At 41.9% G+C, this 16,931-nt stretch overlaps 1 protein-coding gene across 2 annotated transcripts in view; it reads right to left on the reverse strand.

The window, feature by feature from the left end:
* FBXW11 (F-box and WD repeat domain containing 11) overlaps positions 1-16,931 on the reverse strand; it is a 291,067-nt gene that overhangs the window by 224,511 nt on the left and 49,625 nt on the right. The gene's annotated exons all lie outside the window — the stretch shown is intronic.

A 16,931-nucleotide genomic window follows, 5' to 3' on the forward strand; every position in this document is an offset into this window, starting at 1 on the left:
TAATTATTGTAGCACACAAGAGAAGTTCTGACTGCTGTACACATGTAATATGATTTACATGATTCAATATCATTCCAGAACTGAATATATTGGCAGCAAAGAAAACTGTACGTGTATGTTTGAAAGAACAATGGAGCTATTTAAAAATGCAAAAAAGTTCCTGTTGTACAGCACTGTCTGTCCCATAATCATGTGTTTGATATGTTCCATCACTGAGCAGGTAGCGACACTAGAGAGGGGGGCAGATATAGTTTCAGTATTGACTTACCAGGGTCAATTCTGGATTTTCCCTCTCAACACCATAGCGCCATAGTATGAATGAGGAAATACAATGAATCTGTGTTACTTGAAAAGGAGAAAAAAATGACATACCTGAGCATGTCACCTATCAGAAAATAGCAAGGGATTCAATTTGATTGATTGATTTTGAAAGTTTAATACATTGTATAAAATGGCTGCCATGGAACCCACAAATCTGCAGACAACCTATTCAGACACCAGAGTCCTAAAAGTTCCCCGGAAGACAATGTTCAAAACACAGTGCCTGTGTCAAGAATCTAGATCTAAATGTCATGTGTATTTTTATTCTACTTTTGAAATTTTATATGCTGCAATAAAAATTATAAAAAACAAGATGATAAAAAGCTTGATTCAGATGATTAAAACACACAGCTTAGCTACTAAATGTGTATACTAGCAACTGAGGTTATGATGGTCTCAACGTTAATTGGCATTACTGCAAGGTTGCTATAAGTGGTGGATCTTAGTCTCAAAATATTTAAAGTCTGCCCTTTCTGCTTAGTATATTTGGACAAAAATAATAATGGCAAATGAAGCCCAGATATTAGCTCCACCAGTTTGTTTCTTGTGTACAAGCAGCCCTTGAAAAAGTAGCCAGTGTCAAACTATTAGCCAGTATTTATTGGTAAGTCTTCCAATTTGGAAAAACAGATCTGATAGTGTCCATTCCATGGGCTAATTTTGGCCCTTAGATGCCACTGAAGGGCTCAACAAAGGTGGGGGGGGGGGGGGGGGGGAAACAAGGAGTTGGAACAGTCGCTCCTTGTGGATCTCATTTGGAAGTAGAAAAGATTAGGTATCGAGGAGGGGAGTTATAGGCGAGATGAACAAGGCTGATGGGTCAGATTAATTGTGTTTTAGGATGAGGGAGCTATTTGTTAGGCTGAAAAGGGTTAAGAGGGATTTTCACAAAGAAGGGAAATAAGGTTTTTGATTGTCCAAGGAAAGGTGGGGGATAAAGGGGGAATGGGTGAAGAGACGGTTTGTTGCTTAATGCATTTTCAGTGATGAATAAATTATACTTTTATGGGTTTAATAGAGCATGAGAAGCCTGTGTGTTTTTTTATTCATCACTGAAACTTGGATGCCTGAAGGTGGTAGGGAAGGGGAGGTTAGCTTTACCTCAACTTTTCTCTGTGGGATATATTATGGCTTTTCAGTCTAAGGTGAAGAAAAGGAGTGGCAGTAGTTTTTAAAAATAGAGTCTGAGTGGATCTTAATGGGTTTAGAATCATTTCATAAACATCAAAAAACCCATGTGGTGAATAATCAAACAATAGCATAGTCTCAAATTCACCTAAATGTCAGTAGACTCAATATCACAAAGTATATGTATGACCATCATATAAAGACATTGTAATCCACTTGTTTTTTGGAATCAATGTTCAGATCTATCCTAGACCATGTCTTGGATTATAATCATTGGTTATATATATATTTAAGAATTTTTTTTTAAATTGCAAGTAATACTTCATGTCAATTTTTTCATCCCAAAAAATCATTTTTTCCCATTCCCTCCCCTCCCTTTTCACCTCATTAGTCTTTATATATATTTTTGTAAAATGTCATCCCCTTCCCTCAAATTTCCCTTTTTTCCATATATATTCAGCGGCTATAAGATGGCACTTGATTTTGATTTTGTTTTGATTTAACTAGATTATTTATAACTCTTAACCTTTATTTTATTATGTGATTTGTGTAATTTTTCAGTTATTTTGTTTTTATGTTTTTTACGTTTATGTAAACCGTTTTGACTAAACTGTTTGTAAAAGCAGTATAGAAACACTTTTTAAATAAATAAAACAACTTCAGATGACAGCCATAGACTTCAGATGACAGTCAGGATAGTCCAAACTTTCTCAAAATTTTAGACTATTGTGACTCATTTGAAGTTTTTTACTTGCAATTTTAAAAAACTTCTTACAAAATACTAATATATATATACACATTTAGGTGAATTTGAGCTATGTATACTAGAATAATTTCATAATATATGTATGCAGTGGTATATATTCCCCCAGGGCAAAGTGTGTGGTTTTGGAGGTAATATCGCATAGGTGGCATTAAAATTCCTTTTGTTAGTTGTGGAAGATTTCAATTTCAGTGTCAATAGAGAGGATTGTGTACTCAGGGATTCCTCAGAGGGACATTAGTGAGTGATTTTTGTCAACTAGTAGAGTTGCCCATGCATGTAGTGGAGCATATTTTAGATCTCATGTTTGCATCTGCAGAAATAAATGCAGTCTCATTTTTCTGGGGATACAAGCTGTGTCCTTGATCAGATCATCCAGTGGTATGGCTATGTTTCAAGGAACCTATGATCAAAGACTATGGGCAAGGATATGGGGAAAAGGGTAGGAAAACTAGAACTAAAGTAGATATAGAACAGTTTAGAGAGGAGGTTGTGAAGTAATTTGGAGAGTGTATTAGCTGAGTCCATTGAGAGTTTGGTGGATGATTGATAAACATTGTGCAGGTCTTGAATGATAATGTTCTATGGAAAGAGCAAGGTGAGGATAGGGCTCAAGGAGACTAACATTTCAAGAGTAAAAGATAATTAGAACATTGTTGGTTTTGTTGGTTGAAGTTGCATATATTATAAGACAGGAGAATGTGGCGATCTGCAGCTAATAACTCCTATGCTGTGACTACCAAGGCTATAAAAAGATGTTTTTGGTATGATTAAGGCAGTCTATGATAATCCTAAGATAACCTTTTGGATTTCTAATGGTTTTCTGGGAATATTGAACCCAGCGTGGTGAGGCAAGATAAGATTCCAAGACATGAATTCTGAATTATTTTCTGTGATAAAATCCAAGATATGCATACCGCTCTCCAGGCTAAAACTCAGGACAGTCAAACTAATAGGATGGGGAGTAGAATAAGTTTCTATCTTTGGGAGAAACATCAGAAGATTCTATAATTTTGTTGAACTCTGCCCTGATTGTATTAGATGCTTAGGGGGGGGGGGGGGGGGGAGGCAGAGTATGATTTGAAATACTCGTTTGTCGGATTCTGTTTTAACAGAGCTGATGAAATCTTTATCAGAGGAAAGGTTAGATTTTTTAAACCAATCTAGTGAATGGTTTCTCTGAGAAATGGATTAATGCATTCTCTCAAGTTTTGTGAGCCCCAAATTTATTTATTTATTTATAAATTTTTATATACCGCCGCTCAAAGATATCACGGTGTACAGTGAACAGGAACTTACGCCGGAGCGTTTTACATTTAACAGAGTTATATAAGCGTTATACAATTAAAAAAGGCAAGTATATAAATATTTGAACATAAAACAAGTAGAATCTTTAAAAAAAAAAAAAAACAGAACTATCATTTAGTTGTAACTTAACTGAGCTGAATTAAAACAATACTATAGAGTATGAGGGTTCAAGGGGAATAGGTAAAAGCTAAGGGAGAGGGTTAGAAGGTGATGGAGTTCTAAATTAGAAGTGGTAAGAGGGGAGCGATTGTGCTAATCTTAGATTAGGAGCAATTATATGGTAGGATCATTATAGTAGGAGCAGAAAGAGGGGAAGTTAGAGATGGTATATAGACAGGGGGTGTCGGGTAGAAAGGCAGGGCAGGTAAAGGAGGGGAGGACATATTTATTTCAAGTATAAGCATGTGTGAATAACCATGTCTTGAGTTTTTGCTTGAATGTTTTGGGAGATGGCTCAAGGCGCAGTTCGGTGGGCATGGTATTCCATAACAAAGGGCCAGCAAAAGAAAGCGCTCGCGCTTTGGTAGAAGCATAGTTATATAGTTTGGGCGAGGGGGTCTGTAATGTGGCAAGGTATTGATTTCTGGTGGGTTTAATAGAATTTTGAAATTGTAGTGTATTATTAAACCATTTCATTTCAGGATTGTGGAGGGCATTATGGATAAGTGTTAGTGTCTTATAGTGTATGCGAGATTGAATGGGGAGCCAGTGTAAATCCTTCAAAACTGGCGTAATGTGTTCCTTTGCGTTTGTATTAGTAAGGATGCGGGCTGCAGTTCCAGAGGGATATGCATTGTCACCATTTCTTTATACATCTGTTAAGCTAGGCAATTTGGTCTCTGGGGTTGACATGTTTTATTTACTTATAACATCCAAATAACAATCACTGTTAGTGGAAAGCCAAAGATATTGGAGGAAGACGAATGAAAGCCTGTAAGCAGTATCAGACTGGTTGACGGGGAGTGGATTTATTTGTAATGGACAAAAAAACAGAAATTGTGAGGTTAAATTGTCAAGAATCAATTGTGAGCATTCACATGGAAGGGGAAATAGTGTCCATGAGGCAATAGCCAAAGATCTAGATTGACTTAATATTTAATTTGGAACCTCAGGTACTAGGTTATTCAAAATGTCTTTTTAAAGTTGCAGCAAGCCCGTTTTTGGACTTGCTTTTTTTCAAATTGGTCATGCATGCATTGGTAATCAAAATTTGACTAATGAATAGCCTATGGACAGGCATACCTGATAGGCTCACCCATAGGCTACAGACAATCCAGAATGTGGCAGCCCATGTAATGCTGCATAAAGCATGTCAGGTGAAGGAAATTCCATTGTTACAGAGAATGCTTTGGTTGACAAAATGTGCATCAAGTGATGAGGGGGAATAAACCCAGTATTTGCAGAATAAATTATGGGCTGTATAAGCCGGAGCAAATGCTTTTGTCTAGTCAAATAGTTTTGCTGGAGGTTCCCTCATTTAGGGAGATTAGGAAGAACATTTTCTATAGCTGCACCCAGTTGCAGAATTCTAACCCCTTAGATTTAAGATTAGAGGTTGATTATGGTTCATTTCAGAAGAAACTAAAAACAAAGATTTTACCTGCTTAGGTTGAATCCTGTGACTGGATCCTGTCTGACATCGGTGGGAGAGATTACCAGTATGCTGTTAGAGATTAGTTATGGGGTTAGGAAGAGTGGGGATGTGGCTAAATTAGTTGGGTTTTTAATGGGATAAGGACTGCCTCTTCCACGAACAAATTTCTGCATTTTTGTTTTATTGTAGTTTTATTTTTATTATAGTTTGTGTTATGTATTGTATTGCTGTTGATTTTGTACATCGCTTTGGGCAATTACTATTTGATGAGGGTGGTAGTTTATAAGAATACATTTCATTTGTAATAGATTTGTAAATTTTCAAAAATTTCATTGAACATTACCATCTTCCCAAGAAGTTGTAGTATATGAGCTTTGAAGACCACATAAGGACCCTTCTTTAGATAATCATTTTGACAAAGGACCTATACAGTTCTCCAAAAACTTATTACCACAGGGGTAGAAAATTCCGAGGAACCTAAAAATTAGCATGTGCAGTTGGCCCAGCCTAACACAAGACACCATCCCATCAATACTTCAGCTTCCTTAGGACGATAGGAGCCACAGCTGCTTTACCAGGCCTAGACCAACAGGAAGAGCATTGCTTGAAAGAAACACCACTGCTGCTCCTTCAGCAGGCCAGTGCCCAGCAGAAGGAACCACCACTGCCAACCAGGGACTAATCTCTGACCACAAAGGAAGGTTGCAGGAAGGAGGAAAAAAAAAAGTCAAATATTAGACAAAAGCCAAATTCTCTAAAACTGGCAAGCAAGAAAGCAAAATAAAAAAAGGAAGCCTGAAAACTAAAGCAAAAAAGCAAAGCAAAAGAAAAAAAGTTACAAGGAAAAATAGTATTTTACCTTAATTCTTAAAATTTTAGCTGGCGCCAAGTTCTCTAAATATTTTTTCTACCATTATATAGCAAAGCCTTAGAAAGTTCCTAAAAGTGGTTAAGAACATAAGAACATGCCATACTGGGTCAGACCAAGGGTCCATCAAGCCCAGCATCCTGTTTCCAACAGTGGCCAATCCAGGCCATAAGAACCTGGCAAGTACCCAAAAACTAAGTCTATTCCATGTTACTGTTCCTAGTAATAGCAGTGGCTATTTTCTAAGTCAACTTAATTAATAGCAGGTAATGGACTTCTCCTCCAAAAACTTATCCAATCCTTTTTTGAACCCAGCTACACTAACTGCACTAACCACATCCTCTGGCAACAAATTCCAGAGCTTAATTGTGCGTTGAGTGAAGAAGAATTTTCTCCGATTAGTTTTACATGTGCCACGTGCTAACTTCATGGAGTGTCCCCTAGTCCTTCTATTATCTGAAAGTCATTAGTTTCAGTGGATATAAGGGAATAAAGCAGAGCACAGTTGAAGCAAGGGCCCCTTTGGTCTTTGTTGGCTTTTGTGTGTCAAGACTGGAGGCCCCTTTGGAATTTTTTTATTTTATTTATTTATTTTTATTTATTTGTATTTTTCTATACCGGCATTCACGGAGTTCGTATCATGTCGGTTTACATAAAACAAGGGGTGAGAAATACATTATAACGTAAAAAACTAATAACATAAGAGTATACATTAAAAAGTAAAACAAGTGTATGGAAGAAAAAGTTACAATAAAACGGGGGTCATTCTAACTGGGATTAGAGTTAGAGGAAAGATAAAAGGTTTAACAAGAAGTAAAACATTGTAATGATTGGTAGATATTTTGGAAAGCAAATTCACTGCTGGCCCTGAACTAGCAGGAATCGCCACAGAGAGAGCCTTAACCATTTGCTGCCATAGATTCACCTGGGGTGTGCCTGGGAAAAAAAACTTGTTTCATTTTTTTTCCTTTTTTGTTTCATTGCTGTTTTTGCTCTTTTGTAAGTATCTTACTAGTTAGATAAGCACTTAACTCAACTTGAATTCTTAGCAGCCTGAGGGGCCGATGTAGTAAAACCCCCACCAAAAACAGTGCTAGATTTTTGTGCCGATTTTTCCTACCGATGTGTGCTTCATGGAGGAAGAGAAGGATCTTCTGGTGTGAGGGTCTGCGAGAAGCACAGTGCACTCTTTGGTCAGAAGACATCCTTATAGAACAAGTGGAAGATATAGGAGAGCAAAGATATAAGTCTGTCGGTGAAGAGCAGGCAGTGGATCAGCTGAAGCATCGATGGCAGGATACTAGGACAATTGTCAAGGCCAAGCTGGCTTTCGAGAGGTCCTAGCGTGGGAGGGATTAGGCAGGCCCACCATGCAAACTGGTGCTGATCCCAGTGAAGGACCTGGTCCGGAAAAATCTTCAGGACTCTTTTGCTGCTGTCCATACTGGAAACACAGATATGGATACTGCAGAAGGAACAGGCGAGTATGACAGGGAATGTATTTCCAGGATGAAGAGGACTGGCTGAAGCGGGGGGTCAGAAGGATGTAATAGTACTTTGCTCTGATACATCTTTTGTTATTTTCCCACGTGATCATCAGCCGATGACCTGCCACAGAGGAAGAGGCCAAAGAGAACCAGTCAGCCCTTCTGGATCAATCCTCCATGGGAATGGCAGAACAATCCACAGACAGTCTGCAGCTGCCAAGCAAGACACCATCTCCCAAATTCACATGAAGACAGACGATTGAGCTCCACTTCACATGGCCAGACATTCATGACAGACATTCAGAATGTACCACCAATACCTGGTATCAGTGTGGATGGTGTTTCTACAGGAACCACTGTATTCAGCATAGGATTCCAGATCATAGCATTGTCCCACCAACAGGAACATCTCTCTCCAGCATTGATGTGATAGCAGACCAGTTTAAAGCAGAACTGATAGCGAGGTATGAATTCGAGACTAATGTGATGGTGCAATGAATGGCTATTTGCGCTGAGATGGAACAACACATGAGGAAGGAAATGCATCAGCTGCAGAGTGTCCATACTGCCCTCAAGGGACAGAATCGCTGCAGTCAATATTTTGGTAGATCGAGTTAGAACCTTGCCCACTGACATTACTGGTGTCCTACAAGGACTTGACTTATCTATATGAAATATGTACAGGACCCTTACCAGTGCGATCAGGCTTATGTTCCTCCAGGAAACAAGCTCATCATCTAATACTTAAAACCATGGAATGCAGCAGCCCCCCATGCAGAGCCAGAAGTGGGAGCCATGGACAGAGGCCATATTCCTGACAAAAGTTCTCACCATGCAGAACTTCTCCAGCATAGGGTCCGGACCTGTCCCTATGCTGGACCACAGATGACTCCACCTGGACCTTTCCCAAATCCATGCCAGACCATCAATGACTATCCCACAGTCAACTGCCACACTGGACCACCAATGACTTTCTCTCAGTTCTCTTCCATGATTGGTTGCTGGCACATACCTGTCCATCAGGTTTTCTGAACACGGCCCCTCCCTGCCCCCTGCAATATGCAGTTGACCCCAAGTGTCAGAGCTGTTATCCTTTGGTACTGTCCCACTTTTGTTTTTTAGGACCATGCCAGACCACCAATGACCCTCCTATGCCAGCAGGGGAGTGTGCCCCAGGAACCTTCTCCCATGGGAACAGCAACACACCCATCATCAATTGCCACATCACACCATCAATGACAATTACTGAACCACCAATGAGCCTCAGTAACCATTTCCCATGGAAACAGCAACACAACCCAACTTGTGGATCTTAGCTGTCAACTGCCAATGGTAAACTGGAGTGGCAGCGTTGGCGTCCAGGGGTCTGGTTACAACTGGATGTCAACCATGGTATTGTATGCACAATTAAATCCAAAAAACACAGAGCAAACACCTCAGACTTATGACTCCCAAAGTCAGAAACTAACAGAGGTAAACCAGCAGTATAAAGGGAATAGTATCAGATAAACACTGGCATGTCCTTCAATTACACTCACCCTTTCGAGATAGGCGTTTGATAGCATATCGGAGGGGCCGTAATTTAAAAGATCGGATAGTGAGATCACAGTTCTTAAATGCTGTTATAAGTGCACCGGGAGAGTTGGGACGTTTTGCATGTGGATCGAGTTCAGTTTGTTCACAGTCATGCAATAACATTTACAATTTGAAAAGTTGCGCACTTTTCAACCGAAGACAAGGACAACTTGTGTTTCAAGTAAAGCTGTGTACTTAATTTGGCGTCCGTGCAACTTCTTGTATATAGGGAAAACTACGCGGATGTTAAAACACGTCTAATTGAACATCGTAGCGCACTGAAGTGTCAAGGTGGAAGCACCTTTAAGTGGAGCATTTTCTTGAACTTAACCATTCTTTAGAAGATTTTTCTTTTACTATTTTGGAAGCTCTAAAATTGAATGTGCGAGGAGATTATAATTTACACCTCTTTTTAAATTAAAGACTTTTTTAAAATGTTTATCTGATATTTATTCCCTTTATAGGGTCGGTTTACCTCGGTTAGTTTCTGACTTTAGGAGTTGTATGCAAAAATGTCATGAACGGTTGCCCCTCTGCACTGTCGTCTTAGGGCTGCATGGTGGAAGTGGCACTATTTTCCAATGGTGTGGTCCTGCGTAAGCCCCGCTTGGATGCCTCATTTGAGTCACTGCTGCCGCCAACACTGGTCTCCTCTCCTCCAATGAGTATTTGCAAATCAACATTTCTCTGCACTACTAGGTGCCAAATAGTCACGTTGCATTTCTCATTTTTGTTTTTAACTTTTTTTTTTTTTTTTTTTTGCAGGTAGGTGCATCATTGCACTGCAGTTTGCAGAAATGGTGGCTCCACTCCTGTTCTTCCTTCCAGCGCAGATGCTTGTTCCATTCAGATGCCTCATCTCTACACAGATGCTTCTCCCTCTTGTCTCTATTACTCGACCTGCCACAGACGCTAGTCTCTTCTCTTCCCAATGAGTTTTTAAACTCCAACATTCTACAGCGCTATTCTTGCTGGTTACCCGGTGGGCGCTGGGCAGTTTTAGACTTGCATTTCTCACTTGTTTTTCTTTTCACCTTTTTTTTTTTAAAGCAGTGTGTCATCTGTGCTCGATCTGTGGCTCTATCTTGTTTAGCTTCATAAGTTTAAAGAAACAGACAGGAAAGAGATGGGATGGTAGCTCTTCGGATCACCATTTGGGTTATGTGGTTTAGGAATGCCAACAATATTAGCCTCCTTCCCATGAGCGAGGGAAATATTGCTGCAGCAAAACAGTTATAACAAAGCTCTCAGCCAGTCTAGGAGTACAGGACTAGCATTAGCAAGCTGTTCAGCGTGTACCGGGTTTACCACCACCAATGCTATTAGCAATTCAAACAGAGAATTGGGGGGGGGGGGGGCAAGACAGAGTCAGCAGATGAATGCCTTGCCTTCTTAAGCTTGGCAAGTAAAGCATCAGACAGCTCTATCTGGTGTGGATATATATTTCCTTTTTTTTCTTTAAATAAGTAACAACGTTGTCATGTTATTTTGGCAGGCTTTTAAAGATTTAATCATGGGAACTTAAATTCATAGCCTGTGGCAAGATATCCCTGATTAACACACATCCTGAACACGCTGTGCTACCGTTTTTATGTTCTTTTGTGTTTGTTGTATTTTAATTACATTTTTATGTATGTTTTAATTGTAAACCACACTGATCTATACTCTTAGGCAATAAACAAGTAATTTTAAAATAAATCCAAAGAAACAGGTCAAAACTTTCATTTTGACTGCTTCCCAGTAAGGGGATTAATAGTCTGCCAAAATAGGGAGGAATAGGATCTGCAAGCTGCACCCGGAACTACCTTTCCACCTACCTGTTGTATATGCTCGTGGACCCACTTAAAGGATTCATCTGCCCTCTGAGCATGTCTAACGTTTCCCAGACCATCCTGTGTTTCCTACTCCAAGGGGGCAGGTAAGACATTCTGGGTGGGTGGGTGGTCCCCTTCTGACTGTAAACCCTCCTCCCCTAGCTGTCTCCAAATTAGCAGCATAGGTGTATTTGTCCTGTCAGAGTTGCCTTCAGGACTTGGGAATCTTAGAGCCTTTATGAAAGAAATCAGGGTCCTCCAATGGAAAAAGCTCTGGAAACTCCAACTCTTCATGGTCATGGCTGGACGAACCTGTTATAAGCTGATTCCAAAGATATTTTAAATTTTATTCCTGGGGAAATTCTATACAAAAAAATTTTAAATTCTGCATCCTTTATACTGGTCAAAATAACACAATATACATGACGGTCTAAGTAATTTAAAATGTGATACCGAAAGAATTTATTACTTAAAGATGCAGAGTTTTAAATATTTTGAGCAGAATTTCCCTAGATCACTGTCTCTCTACTCTCCTAGCCAGTCTCCTTTCACTTTGCCCTCTTAGGCCCGAACTTCTCCACCTGCCAACTATCTCTCCCTCCCCCCTAGGCTCAACTCCTTCCACTCTATCTCCACTACCCAGAGTTTGACCCCTCTCTCAATACTGCTCCTTACATAAGCTCCCTCCTGTCTCGCTCTCACACATACACACATCCCTCCACACAGGTTCTCTCAAACATTCACATATCCCTTCACACAGGCTCCCCTCTCTCACAATCAAACAAGCACCCTCACATACATATAATCCCTTTTCCACACATACCAGTTCCCAATCTTTCACACACACTCTTTCACAATCCCCTCACATAGAGTCCCTCCCTCTGGCTCCTACACCCACACCCCCTCCAGGCTCACAGTCTTACATACACACATACCGACTCACTCTCACCGGGGCCTGCTTCACCTTCGCCGCAAGCAGGATGGCCTCCACTCGTGGCACACTGGGGCCTGCCAAATTCTGTGCAGAGTCTGCAGTAGCACAGAACTCCCCCAGGACTAAAATTTGGACAGTCCCATCCAATGATCATGGGGTAGGATAACCAAGGGAGTACTCCCACCTCAGCCATATCTTGACTAGTCAGAGTCTTTAGAAAATCTCAATTTATTGGATATTGTCGATGATCCCTGAGAATACATGCCATTGTCACTAATTTATTATAGTCCATTTGGACTTGCTTCAGCAGGTCCCTCCAAAACGAGCATTTCCCCACTCCCAGTGTCCACTAACACTTGTGCTGTACACCATCTAGCTCAATCTGGATCACAAACTTAGAAACTCATTGGCTGGAGACATCTACAAAGTTACAGGAGTGTGGAGTCACCACATTAATGTCCATCGCCTCACCTTCCCTGCGGGGACAGTCTCTTGTGAAATGGCCCCTTTCTCCACAACTAAAGCATGGCAGTCTGGCTGAGGGTTGGCAGGTAAGGTGAACAGTCTATCCAGGCCTGCACTGCTGTCCACCGAGACTTCCAAGTCTTAGGACTCCGCTGTCCTCTAATCAAGTCTAGGGGCTTCTTGGGGAAACATGGCGATTCGGATATGGCAGGGCTTCCCAAACCTGTCCTAGGGACCCCACACCCAGTTGGGTTTTCAGGATATCCACAATGAATATGCATGAGATACATTTGCATACCATGGAGACTCAGCATATGCAAATTTATCTCATGCATATTCATTGTGGATATCCCCAGGACAGGTTTAGGAAGCTTTGGGATATGGTCTAGGCCTGATGATAGGCCTCCGCTACTTCCAGGGCCTTTTCAACAAAAGGTTTGGGTGATGGCAAACCCACTGCCGCATGGGTGGATCAAGGCTGTCCTGGAACTGTTCCAGCAGAACCACTTTGGCAACTTCCACTCCAGTTTTTTCTTCTGGGTGTAGCCACTTCCAGAGGGCATCTTTAAGCCCATGGAATAGGTTCCTAGGGTTTTCTCCAGCCTGTAGAATTGCCCACCAAAATGTCAGTAGGCTCCTGGGGAGAGCCCTGCTCTCCCTAGAATGGCTGCCTTGACTTCCAGGTAAGTGGCCCTCCCATCTGGATTAGCTGTTTGGGGAGCATCTTGATTAGCCCCAGTGAGTAGATTCCTCAGATAGGTAGCCCACCTGTCCTCTGGTCATCCTGCCAGTCGTGCGGGACATTCAACATTTTTCAAGAAGCCATCTGGGTCTTCTCCAGGGTTCATCTTAAGGAATATCTGTGACACAGAGTGGCAGGGTGACGGCCATTTGTACAGCTTGGGCTAACTGCACTAGAACCACCTGCTGCTGATAATTTGCATTTGCAGGGCATATTGTAATTGCTGCTGGCCAGTAACAAGGACCTGGATCACCTGCTCCATTTCCCTGCACACTGGGCTGTCTCCAAGTTCGTACCTCTCCGGGGATAGGAGAGCAACAAAAAAAAAACAACAAAACACACCTGCTGGCCTATCTGGCCCATTCACATTTCTTGACCCCCCCACCCCTCCCTCCCAACTATACAGTCAGAGATAGCTCCCTCGGCCTGTTGTGCAAAGCTGGGGAAGTGGAAATCTGAGGCACCAGGAAAAGAGAAACACACACTCTGCAGAGGTTTCTTTTTTTTTTTTCTTGCTGCAACTTGTGGGCTTGTCTGTGCTTCCTGCTTAGACAAGATTTCTTTACCTCTGTAGTTGCTAAGGATAAGGAGGGAGCCTTCCAACCTCTCCTTTCAAGAATGTTAGATTTACTCTCACAAGAAAATCCAGTACCTCTGGTTCAGATGGGTTCATCAGAACCTCTGTGAGGTGGTTTTATTCCACAGTATTCGTTTGCTGTGTCAGAGGATGTCCACCAGGAGTATAACCCTTCGAGGCCACTACTCTGTCACCATCATTATGTCCTAGATCAGTGTTCCCAATCTTCTAGGCTCTGAAGAAGAGTCAACAGGGATCCCTTCTAACCCCTTATTGTATCCTCCAGATCACTCAGCTCCACTAGAGGACCTTTCCTACTCCAGATTTCTGGACAAGCTGGGGAAAGCACTCAGAGTTAATGTGCATAAGATTAAAAATCCTCGCACAAGCTTCTCTGGTCTCCCCCAAATTCTGGAAACACCAGAGGAGACAGCAACAATCTTGGTCCATGATATTCTGCAAGAATTGCAAACCAGAATATGGGAAACTTTTCTGTGCCCTAAGAAACTAGACCTCAAGTACAGACTACAAAAATCCCCAAGCTTTGGAGCAGTGATAGAACTAGCTCTTAAAAGAATAAACAAGGATCTACATGAATACTCCACTAGAGATGGATCTCAGGCTACTGGATAATTTTGGTAAAAAGGTGTTTCAAAGCTCTATGCACAAATTTCTGCTCACCAATTCTACAAGGTTCAATGCTTACACGAATGTATACAGAAACAAACCCTTTCTTCTGCCCAGTGAAGGTGGAATCACATTTCCTCAACCACTCTTAGATGCTGAAGTATTTGCCATTGTGTTCAACCTGTGTAGGATGTATTTGATACCACAGCATGCACCTACACAGTATTCTTTAGAGCGCACTGTATGGCTTAGTTGAGGGCCAGAAGTCTACATGATGATGTCCATGACAAGTCCGTCAGACATCCCACACCTGAGTGATCATCTTTTTGGAGAAAAGATTAAAGAAACAGATACTCAAATAAAGGAACAACTTATGCCAGTCCAGTCCCTCTCCACAAGATAGAGACAACAGTTTTCTGCAAGGCAACCTTACACTTTTAAAATACCATATTACCATAGACACTGCTTCCAGCAATTCCAACAATACCAGATGCCATCTCTACTTCCACAATAGCATCAATTTCTGACTGCCGCTCGACAGCATAAACGCCATCAACCAAACAATGCAACGAGTACAACCAAATTCTAGACCAAATGTTTGACCATCTGCCAATCCCAGCAACCACTCTCCCCAGAAGGGGGGAGAATCCAGCACTACATAATGGAATGGCGCAAGATCACCAAGGATCACTGGGTTCTCAAAATTGTGGAATCAGGACACTGCTTATATTTCTCCTGGCTTCCCATACTTCTTCACAAAATGAAACTCCAAGAGGGGGGGGGGGGGGAAGAGAAGACTCAGAACCAATATAAGGAAATATTTTTTCACAAAGAGGGTGATAGATGCCTGGAATGCCTTTCTGGAAGAGGTAGGGAGGACAAAAACAGTAATAAATTCAAAAAGGCATGGAATAAACACTGTGGATCCCCTAAAGGCTTGTGGATGACAAAGAAATAGAAACATAGAAATGACGGCAGAAGACGACCAAATGGCCCATCCAGTCTGCCCAGCAAGCTTCACACACCTTTTCTCTCATACTTATCTGTTTCTCTTAGCTCTTGGTTCTATTTCCCTTCCACCCCCAGTTTTAATGTAGAGAGCAGTGATGGAGCTGCATCCAAGTGAAATATCCAGCCTGATTAGTTAGGGGTAGTAGCCACCGCAATAAGCAAGCTACACCCATGCTTATTTGTTTTGCCCAGCCTATGTTATACAGCCCTTATTGGTTGTTTTTCTTCTCCCCTGCCGTTGAAGCAGGGAGCTATGCTGGATACGCGTGAAGTATCAGTCTTCTCCCATGCTGTTGAAGCAGAGAGCCATGCTGGATGTGCATCGAAAGTGAAGTATCAGGCACATTTGGTTTGGGGTAGTAACCGCCGTAACAAGCCAGCTACTCACCGTTTTGTGAGTGCGAACCCTCATTTTCTCCCCTGCCGTTGAAGCAGAGAGCTCTGCTGGATGTGTGAAGTATCGGTTTTTCTTCTCCCCTGCCGTTGAATCAGAGAACTATGCTGTATATGCATTGAAAGTGAAGTATCAGACTTATTTGATTTGGGGTAGTAACCGCCGTAACAAGCCAGCTACTCCCCTCTTTGAGTGTGAATCCTTTTTTCCACATTTCCTCTTGCTGTTGAAGCTTAGAGCGATGTTGGAGTCACAGTAAGCATGTGTATGTTTATTTAATAAGGGTATTGACTCCAGGCAGTAGCCCTCATTCTGGCGAGTCACCCACTCTTCATTGGCGGCCTCTTGACTTTATGGATCCACAGTGTTTATCCCACGCCCCTTTGAAGTCCTTCACAGTTCTGGTCTTCACCACATCCTCCGGAAGGGCATTCCAGGCAGCCACCACCCTCTCCGTGAAGAAATACTTCCTGACATTGGTTCTGAATCTTCCTCCCTGGAGCTTCAAATCGTGACCCCTGGTTCTGGTGATTTTTTTCCTACGGAAAAGGTTTGTCGTTGTCTTTTGATCATTAACACCTTTCAATTATCTGAAAGTCTGTATCATGTCACCTCTGCTCCTCCTTTCCTCCAGGGTGTACATATTTAGATTCTTCAATCTCTCCTCGTACGTCATCCAATGAAGATCCTCCACCTTCCTGGTCGCCCTTCTCTGTACCGCCTCCATCTTGTCTTTGTCTTTTTGAAGATACGGTCTCCAGAACTGAACACAGTACTCCAGGTGAGGCCTCACCAAGGACCTGTACAAGGGAATAATCACTTCCCTTTTCTTACTCGATATTCCTCTCTCTATGCAGCCCAGCATTCTTCTGGCTTTAGCTATCGCCTTGTCGCATTGTTTCGCCGATTTCAGATCATTAGACACCATCACCCCAAGGTCTCTCTCCTGCTCCGTGCACATCAGCCTTTCCCCGCCCATCGAATACAGTTCATTCGGATTTCCACTCCCCATATGCATGACTTTGCACTTCTTGGCATTGAATCTCAGCTGCCATATCTTCGACCATATCTTCGACCATATCTTCGAAATGGAGGTAACCTACACAGAGTAGCAGCTAGTACCCTTAACAGAAGGCATGGGGGATTAGTACCCATAACTAAATTAGTCTTGATGCTTTTGACGCAACTGCAACATCGCTATCTACTTTGTCAATGGTGGGGGGGGAGGGGGGGGTTTTGGATTCTGAAGACAGCCAATGCTGAGCTCAGACATTTATGGTTTAGGATACTGATACACCGACATTAAGGATAAACACAGGACTG

The sequence above is a fragment of the Rhinatrema bivittatum genome, chromosome 18 (genome assembly GCF_901001135.1).
Source record: "Rhinatrema bivittatum chromosome 18, aRhiBiv1.1, whole genome shotgun sequence".
Taxonomy (NCBI): domain Eukaryota; kingdom Metazoa; phylum Chordata; class Amphibia; order Gymnophiona; family Rhinatrematidae; genus Rhinatrema; species Rhinatrema bivittatum.